Source organism: Nerophis ophidion, linkage group LG07 (genome assembly GCF_033978795.1).
Source record: "Nerophis ophidion isolate RoL-2023_Sa linkage group LG07, RoL_Noph_v1.0, whole genome shotgun sequence".
Lineage (NCBI taxonomy): Eukaryota > Metazoa > Chordata > Actinopteri > Syngnathiformes > Syngnathidae > Nerophis > Nerophis ophidion.
In genome coordinates this window covers 5,125,113-5,145,166 of record NC_084617.1, presented here as the reverse complement: position 1 = coordinate 5,145,166, position 20,054 = coordinate 5,125,113, and the positions used below count along the sequence as shown (strand labels likewise).

The following is a 20,054-nucleotide window of genomic DNA, read 5'->3' as shown; positions in this document are numbered from 1 at the left end:
TCGGCGGTGCGCCTAATAATCCGGTGCGCCTTATATACAAGCATAGATTTGCCTAAACCCACTCATCGGCAATGCACCTTATAAACCGCTGCGCCTTATATATGAAAATAGACCTTACTATACCCACTCATCGGCAGGGTACCTTATAATTCGGTGTGCCTTATATATGAAAATAGACCCGACTAGACCCACTAATCGGTAGTGCGCATTATAATCCGGCGCGCCTTACATATGAAAATAGACCTCACTTGATTCACTCATCGGCGGTGCGTTTTATAATCCGGTGCGCCTTATATATGAAAATAGACCTGACTAGATCCACTCATCGGCAGTGCGCCTTATATATGAAAATAGACCTGACTAGACCCACTCATCGGCGGTGCGTTTTATAATCCGGTGCGCCTTATATATGAAAATACACTTTTCTGGACCCACTCATCGGCAGTGCGCCTTCTGTATGAAAATTGACCTGACTAGACCCATTCCTCGGCAGTGCGCCTTATATATGAAAATTCTCTTGACTAGACCCACTCATCGGCGGTGCGCCTTATAATCTGGTGCGCCTCATATATGAAAATAGACCTGAGTAGACCCACTCATCGGCAGTGCAATTTATAATCCAGTGCGCCTTATATATGAAAATAGAACTGACTGGACCCACTGATTGGCAGTGCGCCTTATTATCCGGTGCTCGTTATATTTGAGAATAGACCTGACTGGACCCCTTTATCGGCAGTGCGCCTTATATGTGAAAATAGACCCACTCTTTGGAAGTGTGCCTTATTATCTGGTGCGCCTTATATATGAAAATAGACTTGACTAGACCCACTCATCGGCAGGCGCCTTATATATGAAAATACTCTTGACTAGACCAACTCATCGGCGGTGCGTCTTATAATCCGGTGCGCCTTATATATGGGAATAGACCGGACTAGACCCGCTCATCGGCAGTGCGCCTTATAATCCGGTGCGCCTTATATACGAAAATAAACCTGACTAGACCCACTCATTGGCAGTGCGCCTAATAATCCGGTGCGCCTTATATATGAAAATAGACTTGACTAAACCCACTCATCGGCAGTGCACTTTATAATCCGGTGCGCCTTATACTGTATATGAAAATAGACTTGACTAGACCCACTCATCGGCAGTGCGCCTTATAATCCGGTGCGCCTTATACATGAAAATAGACTTGACTGGACCCACTCATCGGCAGTGCGCCTTATATATGACAATAGACTTGACTAGACCCACTTATCGGCAGTGCGCCCTATGATCCTGTGCGCCTTCTGTATGAAAATAGACCTGACTAGACCCACTCATCGGCGGTGCGTCTTATAATCCGGTGCACTTTATATATGAAAATAGACCTGACTAGACCCCCTCATCGGCAGTATGCCTTATGTATGAAAATAGACCTGACTAGACCCTTTTATCGGCAGTGAGCCTTATAATCCGGTGCGCCTTATATATGAAAATACACTTTATTAGACCCACTCATCGGCAGTGCACCTTATAATCCGGTGCGCCTTATATACGAAAATAGACCTTACTACACCCACTCATCGCCGGTGCGCCCTATGGTCCGGAAAATACAGTCATCTGATTAAAAATGATTTGGAGCCACTAGCTAATACGATTCGTTTTTTAATATTTGTCGTATAAAACATCTCATGTACTCTCCAGACACGGTTTTATGACGGTGACAGCTTGACCCGGTTCTTCGAAAGCCCCGTAGACCGCCTTGGACCCAACAGGTTCCAGCGCATTATACCAACAATAGTTGTGATTAATGGAAGGCGACAGGCTGCTGGCAGGAGGAGGGATGAACGGCTTTACATTTGTTGTGGACTTGTCAAATAAATGACCCCCCCCCCCCCCCCCCCCCCCGCCCCAAAGCACCATGCACTAATGTACACAGCACAAGTATTTCTCACCCGTGTGGCCCAGACCGTCCCCCGGACTCTTGGTAAGTACCTGCCAAAAGCCGCCAGGAATGCGCGGCGTGGCTCCGACCCGCTCGGCCCGGCTAAGCTGCTCCGGGCGACAGTTGGAGGTTGGAGGGTTCTGGTGTTTACACGCCGGGTCAACCTCAACGTGTCTGCCGGGAGATGGACTCTCCGTCCCAGTTGGGCGTCCGTGAGATCCTTCTGGGAACCAACGTCCTCCGCAGGGTTTAGTTTTGTTGTCGGAGGTACTCAGTTGGGAAAATGTCCACTTTAAAGGACAACAATTGTACAAACCCCGTTTCCATATGAGTTGGGAAATTTAGTTTGATGTAAATATAAACAGAATACAATGATTTGCAAATCCTTCTCAACCCATATTCAGTTGAATATGCTACAAAGACAACATATTTGATGTTCAAACTGATAAACATATATTTTTTTTTGTGCAAATATGTTGGGAAAGGTGGCAATAAAGTTGAGGAATGCTCATCAAAAACTTATTTGGAACATCCCGCAGGTGTGCAGGCTAATTGGGAACAGGTGGGTGCCATGATTGGGTATAAAAGCAGCTTCCATGAAATGCTAAGTATTTTTTTTTTTTTTTTTTAAAGAAATAAAGGATTTATTAAACTAATAAAACAGGCTAGAACAAAAACACTGGTGCTAATAGGAAAGGCAAACAAATGGGACTAGCATGGAAGCTAGGAATATGAATAGAAAAAACTAAACTTGGCACGAAGGCACGAAAAGGGAAAACAAAATGACTAGCATGAAAGCTAGGAATTAAATAAACTGCAGAGCGAGAGCTAGCGAGTAATAGAATGAAACACAAGACATCAAGTCTGACAATGACTGAACAGAAAGGGCTGGCTTATATAAGGATGGTGATTAGTAAAACAGGTGTGCCGGAACCAAGAGTAGCAGGTGGAAATGATATGTAACCAGACTAAACAGGAAATAAGGAGGTCGAATTACCGAAATGGAACAAAAACAACAATCTGGAACGATCCGAGCAGCGGATCGCAACAATTCCATCTGCATTCGGGCGGAAGGTGGTGTACAGCCTGGACAAGTTGCCACCTCATTGCAGGGCCTACACAGATAGACAGAAAACGTTCACACTCACATTCACACACTAGGGCCAATTTAATGTTGCCAATCAACCTATCCCCAGGTGCATGTCTTTTTTTATTTTTTTTTATTTTATTAAATCAACACAAAAACACACAAGATACACTTTCCATCAGTGCATCAACCCCCCCAAAGAAAACCCCTCCCTCCCCCATTCACACCCAGCCACACCCACTCACACAAAAAAGGGTTGTTTCTTTCTGCTACCAAAATGCTAAGTAATTCACAAACAAGGATGGGGCGAGGGTCACCAATTTGTAAGCAAATTATCGAACAGTTTTAGAACAACATTTCTCAACGAGCTATTGCAAGGAATTTAGGGATTTTACCATCTACGGTCCGTAAAATCATCAAAAATTTCAGAGAATCTGGAGAAATCACTGCACGTAAGCGATGATATTACGGACTTTTGATCCCTCAGGGGGTACTGCATCAAAACCCGACATTAGTGTGTAAAGGATATCACCACATGGGCTCAGGAACACTTCATGAAACCACTGTCAGTAACTACAGTTGGTCGCTACATCTGTAAGTGCAAGTTAAAGCTCTGCTATGCAAAGCCAAACCCATTTATCAACAACACCCAGAAACGCCGCCGGCTTCACTGGGCCCGAGCTCACCTAAGATGGACTGATGCAAAGTGGAAAAGTGTTCTGTGGTCTGACGAGTCCACATTTTAAATTATATTCGGAAACAGAGGGACGTGGTGTCCTCCAGAACAAAGAGGAAAATAATCATTCGGATTGTTATAGGCGCAAAATTCAAAAATTCAAAAGCCAGCATGTGTGATGGTATGGGGGTGCATTAGTGCCCAAGGCATGGGTAACTTACACATCTGTGAAGGCACCATTAATGCTGAAAGGTACATACAGGTTTTGGTGCAACATATATTGTCATCCAAGCAACTTTATCATGGACGCCCCTGCTTATTTCAGCAAGTTTAGTGTTACAACTGCATGGTTTCATAAAAAAAGAGTGCGATTACTTTCCAGGCCCGCCTGCAGTCCAGACCTGTCTCCCATGGAAAGTGTGTGGCGCATTATGAAGCGTAAAATACGACAGTGGAGACCACGGACTGTTGAAGGACTGAAGCTCTACATAAAACAAGAACGGGAAAGAATTCCACTTTCAAAGCTTCAACAATTAGTTTCCTCAGTTCCCAAACGTTTATTGAGTGTTGTTAAAAGAAAAGGTGATGTAACACAGTGGTGAACATGCCCTTTTCCAACTACTTTGAAATTCTAAGTTAATTATTATTTGCAAAAAAAAACAAGTTTATGAGTTTGAACATCAAATATCTTTGTAGCATATTCAACTGAATATGGGTTGAAAATAATTTGCAAGTCATTATATTCTGTTTATATTTACATCGAACACAAATTCCCAACTCATATGGAAACGTGATTTGTACATTCTGTCAGCATTTCAGTTCAGATTCAGTGTGGGAGCATTCACACGCATGCCTTATCTAGTTTTTCTTTAATGCACTGTATTAATGTAGCTTTTCATCCTACTCTGTATTGAGTTGTACATTTTTCATATATATATATATATTAGGGGTGGGCAAATTAATGCCTTAATTACGCGTTAACTCATCAATCTATTAACGCCGACAATTGTTTTATCGCACATTTGCGTACGTTGTTTACATGCTTTTATTTTGTTAACGCCTTTTCTTAACAAGATGGCGTCGAGGGGCTCTTGGTAAAGATGGAACATTTGGCAAAAATACCGGACAATTCTGCAAATTTCCTGGCTGGCTTACAGCGTGGTCACTCCAGGATCACTTACGACCGCCAGACAATTCTGGATGTGGATAGATCGGGCCGTTTTGGACTGAATGACGCATGCTAGCTAGCATGGGAATACTTTGCCGTCTACATCCAGCGGCCTGTGAAGCAGCGGATTATATATGTGTTGTCTGTCTATTTATGAATAATGCAGACCAGGAGTGTTGGCTGAGTTCTTAACGTTTACTTTCAGAGCGTGCATATCACAACATACAAGATGCCGTCATGGCGACACACAACCTATACCGGGCTACCGCGCATGCTCCTCACTCCTGTTGCATGCTGGGTAGGGTAGTTCTTTTATTCCCTGGCTCATAACATCACAATATAGTACCATGTATATGATGCCTTCAGTTTATCAAAGCACCAAGCAAACAATCGGAAAATTCCCATCATATCAATTCCTAGATATGGTCATAATTATTTTAAGTGCACTACGCAGAATAAACACGACATTATTAATATTGCTACTACGGATAATTTGATCAAAAATCCCCTAAAACAGCCCACTGCCTATAATATAGGTTTTTTAAACATAATAAAAAAAATATGTTTCTGCTGTTACCTCAGAAATTGCCTGTTCAGATGTTATGATTGTGGCTCAGAGATTTGTACGTAGATTATATTTATTTTCCATAACAAACAGGATAACTTAAATACCCTGGCAGTGGCAATAAGCTTAAATGTTTGTATTTACATGTTTTGAGTTGATTTTCATAAAATATGCTATTTAACTGCTACTGTTTAACAAGGACTGATTTAAATTGTGTTTGCACAACAAATGTTTTGGCGCTTTTGTTCATGTGGGAGAATATTCCAATAAAGGTGCACTACACACTACTTTTGAATTCATTATTGGGCTTTGCGTATACAATGCAGTTAATCGCGATTAATCGGAGAAATAGTGCGATTGACTTCGATTAAAATGTTTAATCGTTGCGCAGCCCTAATTATATTACATTTAATCAACATGAGAACGTTGGACAGGCGACCAGTCTTTCTGCAACAGGACGGTGTGTTCAAGCTGCGTTTTTTTCGCTAATGCTTCTCGCCGGGTGTTGTTGACACGCAAGCGCACCAAATATTCTGACCTTTAAGCCGAGCGGATTCAGCCTGCGGCGCCGTCACTCGCCAGCGTCAACCCAGCCGCATCGAGCTATGCCTCAGAGATGAATATGAGGCTCAGTTTTAGATGGCAGATGATAAAAAAAAAAAAATCTCTACAATGCAGTATATTGTTCACTTTTGACAGCTGCCTTGTGGAATTACCGCAACTCTTTCAAATTACCGAGCAAATCCCACGCTTTTTTTTAGCGGATCCGAACAGCAAAGGTGATCAATTCTGCGGATAAAGAAGTGAGACTCAACAAATTATCCGGTGATAAAGGTGATTTATGACAAGAGGGGGCTTTTCCTCCGGAGCTTGGACCGCTCCTCTTCACTCCCACCTTATGGGAGGGGTGAGAAGGAGGGAGTGATGGCGAGGAGGAGAAACTGAATGAGAAGTCTCTGGGAGGATCTCGAGGAGACATCACAACACCCCCCGACCAAAAAAAAAAAAACAGCTAGTGAAAGAACCCACTGGCTTTTTTTTTTTTTGTAAATATATGTATTTTTTTATTAATTTTACTTAGTGCTTAGTTCCTGGAACTTCTGGAACTGTTGCTTGAGGAAAGGGGAGAGAGAGAGTCCCAAGGCTTTGGGGAAGATGGAGCACTTTTTAGGGAGAGGACCATACCCTTTGTGGCTTTTTTACTCCTGCACCTGACCGCCACTCACGCAGGTAAAGTATAACCGGGGACACGCGCCAGGAGTCAAAAAAAAAATCAACAAAAGTGATGTTTTTAAAAATGTACTTAGTGATGATGATATCGGGGACGGTCCGGGCTTGACTCGTGCGGGTTCCAGGCGGCGCAAACGTCTGACGTCACGTTGGCGTGTGCGTGCCGGCGGTGTCGCCTGGACGCTAAAGGTTTTCGCGTTGGTTTGAGAAAAAGAAATTAAAAAGGAGACATTCCTGTTTTGGGTGCTCACACACTGTGGTCGTCTATCGGAGTCTGACTCACTTCTGGTTCCTTTTTTTTGGGGGGGAACATTTGGCATGTTTTACCACCGCCTTGTTAATGAGGCAATCTTCTGGTTGCAATTACTTGCAAAGGTGTGTGTGTGTGTGTGTGTGTGTGTCATTTTCAATGTGGTATTTATTACTCTAGGGCAGGGGTGTCCAAACTTTTTCCACTGAGGGCCACACACACTGGAAAATCAAAGCAAGCGGGGGCCATTTTCAAAATTTTTATTTTAAAAATATACATTTATTCCTCCACTCAGTTATGATCCCGGGGACCCCAAAGGGTTTCGGTCCCAAAAAAATTAATAATTAAAGCTGCAAGCAGCGTTGGTCGGGTCCGCCTTTGGCCTCTGCCAAGCCTTGGTCTAAGTCAGACCTACATAGCGGTCTTTGTTTCATGTCTCTACGACATTCCTACCAGAAGTTACAAGCAGTTTTGTCTGGGTTTTTTCCTAGGGGGCGCTGGAGCGCAATTTTGACTATTTGGGGTTTGGTTTTTTATTAGATGGTAATTTTCGCCAGTCCTGATGTGTGTGTAAAATTTGGTGAGTTTTGAAGTATGTTAAGGGGGTCAAATTACAGATCGGCCTTTCTGGATGTTGTTGATAAATCGCTTTCGCTTTGCATTACAGCTCAAAGAGGCAAAAATGACATTTTTTAGGAAACTTTGCGCAGGGGTTCTTTGAAGGCGCGTAAAATCAAAACCGGAGCAGTAATCAAAACTTTGTTGGATATTTTTAATCAAAAGGGTTCAATCTCTCTCCTGTGCGAGTTTGAAGCCGAAACGACAAACGCACTCGGAGGAGTTTACGTTTGAAAAAGGTGACGGGTTTTTACAAAACTTTTATTTTGAAGGGGTAATTTTTAACTTCCTGTTGATTTTTGCCGAAGGATGTTGATCATCTAAATGTAGGTCTAAGTGAGACCTACATAGAGGTCTTTGTTTCATGTCTCTACGACATTCCTAACAGAAGTTACGAGCAGTTTTGTCTGGGTTTTTTCCTAGGGGGCGCTGGAGCGCAATTTTGACTTTTGGGGTTTATTTTTTTTGTATTAGATGGTAATTTTCGCCAGTCCTGATGTGTGTGTAAAATTTGGTGAGTTTTGAAGTATGTTAAGGGGGTCAAATTACAGATCGGCGTTTCTGGATGTTGTTGATAAATGGCTTTCGCTTTGCATAGTAGAGCTTTAACTTGCACTTTGAACCATTTTAAGGGGGTCAAATTACAGCTCAAAGAGGCAAAAATGAAATTTTTTTAGGAAACTTTGCGCAGGGGTTCTTTGAAGGCGCGTAAAATCAAAACCGGAGCAGTAATCAAAACTTTGTTGGATGTTTTTAATCAAAAGGGTTCAATCTCTCTCCTGTGCGAGTTTGAAGCCGAAACGACAAACGCACTCGGAGGAGTTTACGTTTGAAAAAGGTGACGGGTTTTTTACAAAACTTTTATTTTGAAGGGGTAATTTTTAACTTCCTGTTGATTTTTGCCGAAGGATGTCAATCATCTAAATGTAGGTCTAAGTGAGACCTACATAGAAGTTTTTGTTTCATGTCTTTCCGGCATTCCTACTGGAAGTTACAAGCAATTTTGTTTGTGTTTTCTTCCTCTGAGCAGTTTTTGCTGTGTTTTATTCAAAAATTGCGCTAGAGCGCATTTTTTAATTTTCGGGTTTAGTTTTTTCATTAGATCGCAATTTCTGCCAGTAATGATGTGTGTGCCAAGTTTGGTGAGTTTTGAAGCATTTTAAGGGGGTCAAATTACAGTTCAAAGAGGCAAAAATAGCATTTTTTGCGAAAATTTTGTATTGAAGGGGTTTTTGCCAACTTTTTGTTGATTTTTGCCCGAGAAAGTAAAATTATGAATTGTAGGTCTAAGTCAGTTCTACATAGAAGTTTTTGTTTCATGTCACTACGACTTTCCTAACGGAAGTTACGAGCAGTCTGTTGTTGTTTTTTTTCCTAGGGGGCGCTACCGCACAATTTTCATTTTTGGGGTTTGGTTGCTTAATATGTTGGGAAGGTTTTCTATACCGACGTGTGTGTCAAATTTGGTGAGTTTTGAAGCATGTTAAGGGGGTCAAATTAGGGTGCGAAGGTGCGGAATAATAATAAAACAGCAGTTTCAATAGGGCCCTAAAAAATGTGTCATTATTCAGTATTATTATTAGGGTCCTTGGCCCCTGGCAAAGGGGCCAAGGACCCTATTGAAACTGCTGTGTTTTATTATTATTCCGCACCTACGCGCTGTAATTTGACCCCCTTAACATGCTTCAAAACTCACCAAATTTGACACACACGTCGGTATAGCAAACCTTCCCAACATATTAAGCAACCAATCCCCCAAAATGAAAATTGCGCTCTAGCGCCCCCTAGGAAAAAATGACAGACAAAACTGCATGTAACTTCTGTTAGGAATGTCATAGCGACATGAAACAAAAACTCCTATGTAAGTCTGACTTAGACCCAATTTTCATTAACTCACTTCTTTCAGCAAAAATCTACAGGAAGTTGGCAAAAAACCCCTTCAAAATATATTAAATATTGTTATGAATGTGTCTGTTGCTACATTATATATATATATAAGTAGCATTATCACTGGAGGACGAGGAATAGCTAAACATGCTTCACTACACACCGTAGGAGGATACAATAGACCACCGGCTTCACAATGTAAATCAACTCCATGGGTGACCTGACATCCACTGTAATGATACCAAGTACAGGAGCGTATCTTGTCGATACTACCATGAATAAATTGATATTTTTTCAGCATCACAAAATCAGTGATGCTGAAACAGATGTGATGCTGGACAGATGAGGACTTTGAATATGACCAATGTATGATCCTGTAACTACTTGGTTTGGATTGATACCTAAATGTGTGGTATCATCTAAAACTAATGTAAAGTATCAAAGAAGAGAAGAATAAGTGATTATTACATTTTAACGGAAGTGTAGATAGAACATGTTAAATGAGAAAATAAGCAGATATATTAACAGTAACTGAACAAGTGGATGGATAATTCTTTTTTTTTACAGTTTGTCCCTCATAATGTGTACAAAATAATAGGTGTATAAATGACAATATGTTACTGCATATGTCAGCAGACTAATTAGGAACCTTTGTTTGTTTACTTACTACTAAAAGACAAGTTGTTTTATGTGTATCAGAGTTTGTTGATGACGAACCCCAAGATGCAGAGATGGAGGCAGGCATGGAGTGAGAAAACATGATTTAATTTAGAACACTCGAACAAAACCGAACAAAAGGGTACAAACAAAAAGCGCGCACGAGGCGGATACCCAACTAAGAGAGCTAGCATGGGAGCTAGAAAATAAAAGGAGCTTAGCATGGAAGCTAACAAAAACAAATACGGCTTAGCATGGAGGCTAGCATAAACAGAACCGGGAAGAGAAGTCGTTACGTGTTGTATAAAGACAAATTGGAACCAGGGAACAAAAAAACAGTAAGCTACAAACATCTAACGAAATATAGCTTACCGCTACGCTGCAAAGATGCGACAATACATGACATGTAGCAACGACAAGAGCGATATGCAATACCTGCATTTTTTTTACTATATATATATATATATATGAAAATAAAAAAACTGCAATTTTACAGTAAAATTTTGGCACCTAAACTACCAGATTTTTTTTTTTTTTTTTACCGTAAATCAACAATTGTAGATTTTTCAGTGTATTACTGTAAATGGAAAAAACAGTACCGCTGTTTTTATGGTAAAATAAAAGGCAGCTCATGTGCTAGAATTTTACTGTAAAATTTACTTTTTTTTTTCACTATACATAAAAAATACTGGAATTTTACGGTAAAACTCTGCCCCCTGAGCTGCCTTTTTCTATTATTATTTTGAATTAAAAAACTATAATAGAAAAACGATGTAGCAACGACAAAAGCGATATGCAATACCTGACAGTAGTCCAGCACTGACTGGAGGAACAAAGCAGGTACAAATAGGACCAGGCTGATTGACACCAGGTGTGGCCAAGTACCAATCAATTTTGAATTAAAAAATAATAATAGAAAAACGATGTAGCAACGACAAGAGCGATATGCAATACCTGACAGTAGTCCAGCACTGACTGGAGGAACAAAGCAGGTACAAATCGGATCAGGCTGATTGGCAACAGGTGTGGCCAAGTACCAATCAATTTTGAATTAAAAAATAATAATAGAAAAACAATGTAGCAACGACAAGAGCGATATGCAATACCTGACAGTAGTCCAGCACTGACTGGAGGAACAAAGCAGGTACAAATAGGACCAGGCTGATTGACACCAGGTGTGGCCAAGTACCAATCAATTTTGAATTAAAAAATAATAATAGAAAAACGATGTAGCAACGACAAGAGCGATATGCAATACCTGACAGTAGTCCAGCACTGACTGGAGGAACAAAGCAGGTACAAATAGGATCAGGCTGATTGGCAACAGGTGTGGCCAAGTGCCAATCAGCCGCAGCTGAGGAGAATAAGCGCACAGGGGGAAAAAAAAAACAGGAAACAGACAAAATAAGAGCGCTGACAGGAACTAAAAACAGGAAATACTAAACACAAACAGCCTGACAATGTGTTGACTATTTTATTTAAGGACTTAACTGCAATATTAAACATATGTTTAATGCACCCTAAGATTTTTGATTAAAGTAAAGCCAATAATGACATTTTTGTGGACCCTTTTATTTTGAAAAGTACCAGTACCAAAATATTGGTATCGGGACAACATTAGTCCCTCATCATGGTGTTGAACTGGCCCGGTTTGTGGCTTCAGATAATGGAAGTCCATGTTGGGATTCCTGGTTTCCCCATTTCCTGTAGCACTCGTGCAACCCCAAACCATGATGCTGCCGCCATCAGGTGCCACAATTATCCCACACATAGGAATATGTTGTCCTATATTGTCCCTGGAGAAGAAATACTGATTTTATGTTTTTTTAATTATTTGGAATGCTCGGTTTGAAGTTTTTTGTTTTTTTTGACTTTTCTGTGTGTGCCATAGAGTTGCAAAGTCTGAGTGGTTTTCACCGAGGGCCACATTTCAGTTATGTTTGGCCCCAGAGGGCCGCTTCCAACAATGAATACTATTATTACAGTTTTGTAATGCATTTTATTAGTAGATTTTTTTCAAAGTAAAATAAAAAAAAAATGTGTTAAGTTGCAATAATTTCACCTCAAAATTTAGTATGTATTACCGAAAATGGAAAAAAAACAGTACTGATTGTCACAGTTTGTCTATGTTTTAGTTTTTTTCCTCTGCATTTGTCTGTTTCCTCTGTTTAGTATCTCCTGTCTTTAGTTCCTGTCTAGTGCTCTTATTTTGTCAGCTTCCTGTCTTGTTCCCTGAGTGCTGTGTTCCTCCTCAGCTGCGGTTGATTGGCATCTGGCCACCACACCTGTTGCCAATCAGCCTGCTCCTATTTTACCTGCTTTGTTCCTCCAGTCAGTGCTGGATCATTGTATTGTCATTCGGACTTGTCGTGTCTGTGATTCTTTTCAGCTATTACCTGTCGTGCTACATTTTGTCCTGGTCGTCGTAGCGGTAAGCTGTTGGTTGGTAGAGCGGCCGTGCCAGCAACTTGAGGGTTGCAGGTTCGATCCCCGCTTCCGCCATCCTAGTCACTGCCGTTGTGTCCTTGGGCAAGACACTTAACCCACCTGCTCCCAGTGCCACCCACACTGGTTTGAATGTAACTTAGATATTGGGTTTCACTATGTAAAGCGCTTTGAGTCACGAGAGAAAAAGCGCTATATAAATATAATTCACAATTCACTTCACTTGTTAGCCATTAGTTATTTCCAGTTTTTCTGTTTGCTGTCCTCTAGCTTCCATGCTAAAGTTCCTTTTTGTTTTCTAGCGTCCATTGCTAGCTCCCTTAGTTTGTTATTCCGCCTACGTGCATGCTTTTTGTTCTTGTTTAGTTTTAATTAAATCATGTTTTCATATTCTTTGCCTGCCACCGTCTCTGCATCTTGGTGTTCATCACCTAATAACTGTGACACTGCTGTTTTTATGGTTTAAAAAAAAGAAAAAGCCAGCTCAGTTGCCAGAATTTTACTGTAAAATTAGCATTTGTTTTTTTACTTTACATTAAAAAAAATTATGCCATACCGGGGCGGTATAGCTCGGTTGGTAGAGTGGCCGTGCCAGCAACTAGAGGGTTGCAGGTTCAATCCCCGTTTCCGCCATCCTAGTCACTGCCGTTGTGTCCTTGGGCAAGACACTTTACCCACCTACTCCCAGTGCCACCCACACTGGTTTAAATGTAACTTAGATATTGGGTTTCACTATGTGAAGCGCTTTGAGTCACTCGAGAAAAGCGCTATATAAAATATAATTCACAATATAAGCTGCTATTTTTTTGTTTGCTTTTTTTTTTACTGTAAATCAACTACTGTAGATTTTTCAGTGTGTTACTTTTGCTGTTTATATGGTCAAAAAAAGGCAGCTCAGTTGCCAAAATCCACCCATCCATCCATTTTCTACCGCTTATTCCCTTTTGGGATCGCGGGGGGCGCTGGCGCCTATCTCAGCTACAATCGGGCGGAAGGCGGGGTACACCCTGGACAAGTCGCAGTTGCCAAAATTTTACTGTAAAATTTGCTTTTTTTTTTTTTTTTACTATATATATAAAAAAAAACTGCACTTTTACAGTAACATTTTGGCACCTAAACTACCAGATTATTTTCTGATTTTTTAATTTTTTTTTACCGTAAATCAACAACTGTATATTTTTCAGTGTATTACTGTAAATGGAAAAAACAGTACTGCTGTTTTTATGGTTTAAAAAAAAAAAAAAAAGGCTGCTCGGTTGCCAGAATTTTACTGTAAAATTAGCATTTGTTTTTCTTTACTTTAAATTAAAAAATATACGCCATAAAAGCTGCTAGTTTTTTGTTTGCTACTACTGTAGATTTTTCAGTGTGTTACTTTTGCTGTTTATATGGTCAAAAAAAGGCAGCTCAGTTGCCCAAATTTTACTGTAAAATTAACATTTTTTTTTACTATATATAAAAAAACCTGCAATTGTATTGTATTTTTTAAATTTTTTTTACCGTAAATCAACAACTGTATATTTTTCAGTGTATTACTGTAAATGGAAAAAACAGTACTGCTGTTTTTATGGTTTAAAAAAAAAAAAAAGGCTGCTCAGTTGCCAGAATTTTACTTTAAAATTTGCATTTGTTTTTTTTTTTACTATATATAAAAAACCCTGCAATTTTACAGAAAAATTTTGGCACCTAAACTACCAGATTTTTTTTTTTTTACCGTAAATCAACAACTGTATATTTTTCAGTGTATTACTGTAAATGGAAAAAACAGTACTGCTGTTTTTATGGTTTAAAAAAAAGAAAAAAAAAAAAGGCAGGTCAGTTGCCAGCATTTAACTGTAGAATTTTCATTAGTTTTCTTACTTTGAATAAAAAAAATACTGGAATTTTACAGTAAAACTTTGCCACCTGAGCTGCCTTTTTTTTATTATTATTTTGAATTTAAAAAAATACTGCAATTTTTAGGTAAAATTTGCCACCTGAGGTGCCAATTTTTTTTTTTTTTTCAACCATAAATCAGCAACTGTATATTTTTCAGTGTATTACTGTAAATGTAAAAAACAGTACTGCTGTTTTTTATAGTTAAAAAACCAAGGCAACTCAGTTGCCAGAGTTTTACTGTAAAATAAACATTTTTTTTTTTTTACTTTGAATGAAAAATACTGGAATTTTACAGTAAAATTTTGGCACCTGAACAGCCAGTTTTTTTTTTTATTATATATTTATTTTGTTTTTGTAATGCATTCAACTGAATATGGGTTGAAAAGGATTTGCAAATCATTGTATTCTGTTTATATTTACATCCAACACAATTTCCCAACTTCTATGGAAACAGGGTTTGTATTTCCGGGGCCAAATAAAATGAAGTTTGACAGCCGCGATGCAAGCTAAAGACAGTCCTCACATTAAATAGGCGTGATGTGAAGACTTTAACTCTTTATGGATGACATCACATCTGGTCCCCCCCCCCCCCACCCCCCACCACCCCAGCTCCCCTCGGGCTGTGAATACTGGTTCCTCCATGCAGCTGTCTCTGTTGGCTGAGCGGGAGTGAGAAAACATCACCACGGTTATGAGAGAGGGCATTTTAGTACATGCCATCTGATTTCATTTTATCATCCCCAATAAAAAGTAAAGCTGCAAGCAGCGATGGACGGGACCGACTTTTGCTGGTGTTTCCTGCCTTTACCCATTCAACATATCTTTACTTGCACATTACCTACCTTCTCTGCATCCTGGTGTCACACTGGTGCCTCCTTCTTTCACCCAGTCAACATATCTTTACCCGCACACTACCTACCTTCTCTGCATTGTGTGGTCACGCTGGTGCTTCCTGCGTTTAAGCGGCCATCTTGAGACGGCAGCAGTGCAGGTTTGTAAAATCAATACCGGAGCATTTAGAAAAAATCTTTGTGCAACTTTTAATCAGAAGGGTTTAATCTCTTTCCTGTGCGAGTTTGAAGCCGACACAACAAATGCGCTCAGAGGAGATAATGTTTGAAAAAAGGTAACGGGTTTTTACAAAACTTTTGTTTTGAAGGGGTAATTGCCAACTTCCTGTGGATTTTTGCTGAAAGATGTCAATTAATGAAATGTAGGTCTAAGTGAGACCTACATATAATTTTTTGATTCATGTCTCTATGACATTCCTACCAGAAGTTACAAGCAGTTTTGTCCGTGTTTTCTTCCCAAGAACAGTTTTGTCAGTGTTTTATTCCTAGGGGGCGCAATTTTGAGTTTTGGGGGTTTTTTGTGTTTTTTTTTTTATTAGATCGCAATTTTTTCACCAGTCTTGATGTGTGTCCAGTTTGGTGACTTTTGAAGCATTTTAAAAGGGGTCGAATTACAGCTCAAAGAGGCAAAAATGACATTTTGTAGGAAACTTGTTTTGAAGGGGTTTTTGCCAGTTTCCTGTTGATTTTTGCTGAAAGGGGTAATTTTATGAAATGTAGGTCTAAGTCAGAATTACATGGAGGTTTTTGTTTCATGTCTCTACGACATTTCTATCGGAAGTTAAAAGCGGTTTTGTCAGTGTTTTCTTCCCAAGAGCAGTTTTGTAAGTGTTTTATTCCTAGGGGGCGCTAGAGCGCAATTTTGAGTTTTTTATTTGATCGTAATTTTCACCAGTCTTGATGTGTGTCCAGTTTGGTGAGTTTTGAAGCATTTTAAAAGGGGTCAAATTACAGCTCACAGAGGCAAAAATGACATTTTGTAGGAAACTTTTGTTTTGAAGGGGTATTTGCCAGCTTCCTGTTGATTTTTTGCTGAAAGGTGTAATTTTATGAAATGTAGGTCTAAGTCAGACCTACATAGAGGTTTTCGTTTCATGTCCGTACGACATTTCTATCGGAAGTTACAAGCAGTTTTGTCTGTGTTTTCTTCCCAAGAGCAGTTTTGTCAGTGTTTTATTCCTAGGGGGCGCTAGAGCGCAATTTTGTTTTTTTTATTAGATCGCAATTTTCACCAGTCTTGATGTGTGTCCAGTTTGGTGACTTTTGAAGCATTTTAAAAGGGGTCAAATTACAGCTCAAAGAGGCAAAAATGACATTTTGTAGGAAACTTTTGTTTTTAAGGGGTATTTGCCAGCTTCCTGTTGATTTTTTGCTGAAAGATGTAATTTTATGAAATGTAGGTCTAAGTCAGACCTACATAGAGGTTTTCGTTTCATGTCTCTAAGACATTTCTATCGGAAGTTACAAGCGGTTCTGTCTGTGTTTTCTTCCCAAGAGCAGTTATGTCAGTGTTTTATTCCTAGGGGGCGCTAGAGCGCAATTTTGAGTTTTGGGGTTTGGTTTTTTATTAGATTGCAATTTTCACCAGTCCTGATGTGTGTGTCCAGTTTGGTGAGTTTTGAAGCATTTTAAGGGGGTCAAATTACAGCTCAAAGAGGCAAAAATGACATTTTGTAGGAAACTTTTGTTTTGAAGGGGTATTTGCCAGCTTCCTGTTGATTTCTTGCTGAAAGATGTACTTTTATGAAATGTAGGTCTAAGTCAGACCTACATAGAGGTTTTTGTTTCATGTCTCTACAGCATTTTTAACGGAAGTTATAAGCAGTTTTGTCTGTGTTTTCTTCCCAAGAGCAGTTTTGTCAGTGTTTTATTCCTAGGGGGCGCTAGAGCGCAATTTTAAGTTTTTTATTAGATCGTAATTTTAACCAGTCTTGATCTGTGTCCAGTTTGGTGAGTTTTGAAGCATTTTAAGGGGGTCAAATTACAGCTCAAAGAGGCAAAAATGACATTTTGTAGGAAACTTTTGTTTTGAAGGGGTATTTGCCAGCTTCCTGTTGATTATTTGCTGAAAGATGTAATTTTATGAAATGTAGGTCTAAGTGAGACCTACATAGAGGTTTTTGTTTCATGTCTCTACAACATTCCTAACGGAAGTTACAAGCAGTTTTGTCTGTGTTTTCTTCCCAAGAGCAGTTTTGTCAGTGTTTTATTCCTAGGGGGCGCTAGAGCGCAATTTTGTTTTTTTTTATTAGATTGCAATTTTCACCAGTCTTGGTGTGTGTCCAGTTTGGTGAGTTTTGAAGCATTTTAAAAGGGGTCAAATTACAGCTCAAAGAGGCAAAAATGACATTTAGTAGGAAACTTTTGTTTTGAAAGGGTATTTGCCAGCTTCCTGTTGATTTTTTGCTGAAAGATGCAATTTTATGAAATGTAGGTCTAAGTGAGACCTACATAGAGGTTTTTGTTTCATGTCTCTACAACATTCCTAACGGAAGTTACATGCAGTTTTGTCTGTGTTTTCTTCCCAAGAGCAGTTTTGTCAGTGTTTTATTCCTAGGGGGCGATAGAGCGCAATTTTGAGTTTTTTTTATTTTTTATTAGATCGCAATTTTCACCAGTCTTGATATGTGTCCAGTTTGGTGAGTTTTGAAGCATTTTAAGGGGGTCAAATTACAGCTCAAAGAGGCAAAAATGACATTTTGTAGGAAACTTTTGTTTTGAAGGGGTTTTTGCCAGTTTCCTGTTGATTTTTGCTGAAAAGTGTAATTTTATGAAATGTAAGTCTAAGTGAGACCTACATAGAGGTTTTTGTTTCATGTCTCTACAACATTCCTAACGGAAGTTACAAGCAGTTTTGTCTGTGTTTTCTTCCCAAGAGCAGTTTTTTCAGTGTTTTATTCCTAGGGGGCGCTAGAGCGCAATTTTGTTTTTGTTTTATTAGATTGCAATTTTCACCAGTCTTGATGTGTGTGTCCAGTTTGGTGACTTTTGAAGCATTTTAAAAGGAGTCAAATTACAGCTCAAAGAGGCAAAAATGACATTTTGTAGGAAACTTTTGTTTTGAAGGTGTATTTGCCAGCTTCCTGTTGATTTTTTGCTGAAAGATGTAATTTTATGAAATGTAGGTCTAAGTGAGACCTACATAGAGGTTTTCGTTTCATGTCTCTACAACATTCCTAACGGAAGTTACAAGCAGTTTTGTCTGTGTTTTTGAGTTTTGGGGTTTGGTTTTTTTCATTAGATGGCAATTATTGCCAGTCCTGATGTGTGTCAAATTTGGTGAGTTTTGAAGCATGTTAAGGGGGTCAAAATACAGCTCAAAGAGGCAGAGATATAATAATAATAATAAAACCTTAGAAATACAATAGGGTCCTCCGTCCCAAAGGGACATTCGGTCCCTAAAATAATAAAAAAAGTTTGGGTAAAGTAGCTCCATGCGGGTCACTGCCGAGTGACTTACCCCATGGAGTCTTCTCTTATTTAGTCTCCGCTTTCATCTTCCTGTCAAGCTGCCAGCCTCCTCTGGATTTGATCCTCAGTGTTGATGATGCTGTTTCCCTCCAGAGGAGCAGAAGCTTTCCACACCTCAGATGCACCTGCAGCATCCAGCGATGCCCGCTAAAAAGAGCCCTATGGAAAACGATGCAACTCTTTACAAGAGGAGCGATTGCAAAAAGACTTTGCCCCTGCAGTATTCTCTCTTAGTGACTTCAAATCATTACAAGATGATGTAGAAACAAAACCCTAAACCAGTAAATAAAAAGAGAATACAATGCACACTCTTGGCATTCTCTCCATGAGCTTCAAGAGGTTTGAGACTGTTGGAAAACCATTTCGAAGCTCATGGAGAGAATGCCAAGAGTGTGCAAAGAAGTAATCAGAGCTAAGGGTGGCTATTTTGAAGAAACTAGAATATCAAACATGTTTTGAGTTATTTTACCTTTTTTTGTTAAGTACATAATTTCGGAGAAGGTTGGTCCTAACTTTTGGCCTGTACTGTATGTATATATATATGTGTGTGTGTGTGTGTGTGTGTGTGTGTGTGTGTGTGTGTGTGTGTGTGTGTTTGTGCGTGATTGTGTGCGTGTGTGTGGTGCGTGTGTGTGTGTTTGTGCGTGCGTGCGTGTGTGTGGTGCGTGTGGGTGTGTGGGTGTATATATATGTATATATATATATATATATCTAAACATACATATATGTATGTTTATAAATATATATATACACACACATATATAATTATGTGTATATACATATATATATATATATATATATATGTGTGTGTGTGTGTGTGTGTGTGTGTCTGTGAATGTGTGTGTGTGTATATATATATATGTGTGTGGGCGCGTGCGTGCGTGTGTGTGGTGCGTGTGGGTGTGTGTGTGTGTATATATATATATATATATATATATATATATATATATATATATATATATATATATACACATACATATATATATGTGTGTGTGTGTGTGTGCGTGTGGGTGGGTGTATATATACATACCTACATACATACATATATATGTGTGTATATATATATATATATATATATATATATATATATATATATATATATATGTATACATATATCTATGTATATAAATATATATTTATTTAAATTTACACATACATATATAATATTTTATGTTTATATATATATGTATGTATATATGTATGTGTGTATGTATATATGTATGTCTATATATGTATATATATATATATATGTATACATATATCTATGTATATAAATATATATTTATTTAAATTTACACATACATATATAATATTTTATGTTTATATATATATGTATGTATATAT

At 39.0% G+C, this 20,054-nt stretch overlaps 1 protein-coding gene across 1 annotated transcript in view; it reads left to right on the top strand.

Annotated features, from left to right (window-relative positions):
- Nucleotides 1-6,433: 6,433 nt before the first annotated feature.
- col5a3a (collagen, type V, alpha 3a) overlaps nucleotides 6,434-20,054 on the top strand; it is a 266,668-nt gene continuing 253,047 nt past the window's right edge. Inside the window, exon 1 of the mRNA XM_061905224.1 lies at nucleotides 6,434-6,653. The gene's annotated coding sequence lies outside the window, so the exon portion shown is untranslated. The remainder of the gene's footprint in view (nucleotides 6,654-20,054) is intronic.